At 40.8% G+C, this 715-nt stretch overlaps 1 pseudogene; it reads right to left on the reverse strand.

The window, feature by feature from the left end:
- Nucleotides 1-460: 460 nt before the first annotated feature.
- The window catches only part of LOC122358219, a 24049-nt pseudogene continuing 23794 nt past the window's right edge, over nucleotides 461-715 (reverse strand).

The raw sequence follows: 715 nt of genomic DNA on the forward strand, positions 1-715 counted from the left end.
ATTACTTTATTTTGGTGAGTGTATCAACTTCTGACTCTAAGGAGTTTCTTCACAAAAATTTTAATGTTGGTGGTGAAATGTTTGTTAGCAATTTTCTATAAGGGATTAAAATTTGAATAATTAAAATAATAATTGGCTCATGCAGTAAAATATAAAGCTGTAAACTGAACGTAGACAGTGCAGCCTCAGATATTATGGTCTCTGAGGACAATTTGATGTAAGAAATATCGGAGTTCAGGGATTGGAGATCTTGTCTTGTGATTGCAGACTTCTGGGTGTCTTAGCAAATCTGAGGGGAATCTCTAAAAGAGACCCATGTGAGATTACTGACCTTTTCCCAGGAGCGTCAGTCCTGCGTGCCTCTCCCAATCTAACCAAGAGAAGCCACTGGAGATATTAAGGCGTTTTCATCCCAGCAAGGTGAAATCAAAGATAGAAAGAAACTAAAGCTTTGGAAGGATCAAACTGGATTTGGCAGGTAGAATGTGAAGAGGAAGGGCATGGGATTCTGCAGCATTTCTGTCTCAGATATAGAGCAGAAGTTTGAAGTGTAGATGAGAGAGTGATGAAGTAGAACTGGACCCTGAGAGAGAGGAGAGATGCATCAATTATTCACCCAAAACACACAGAGAGATTTGCTGTACGTTAGCCTTCAGTATCGACCTCTAACCCCCAGCCAGACGACTTACGGTAAACTCGTCCGGTGTGAGTGTGT

This window comes from Puntigrus tetrazona, chromosome 14, assembly GCF_018831695.1.
Source record: "Puntigrus tetrazona isolate hp1 chromosome 14, ASM1883169v1, whole genome shotgun sequence".
In the NCBI taxonomy this organism is placed as follows: domain Eukaryota; kingdom Metazoa; phylum Chordata; class Actinopteri; order Cypriniformes; family Cyprinidae; genus Puntigrus; species Puntigrus tetrazona.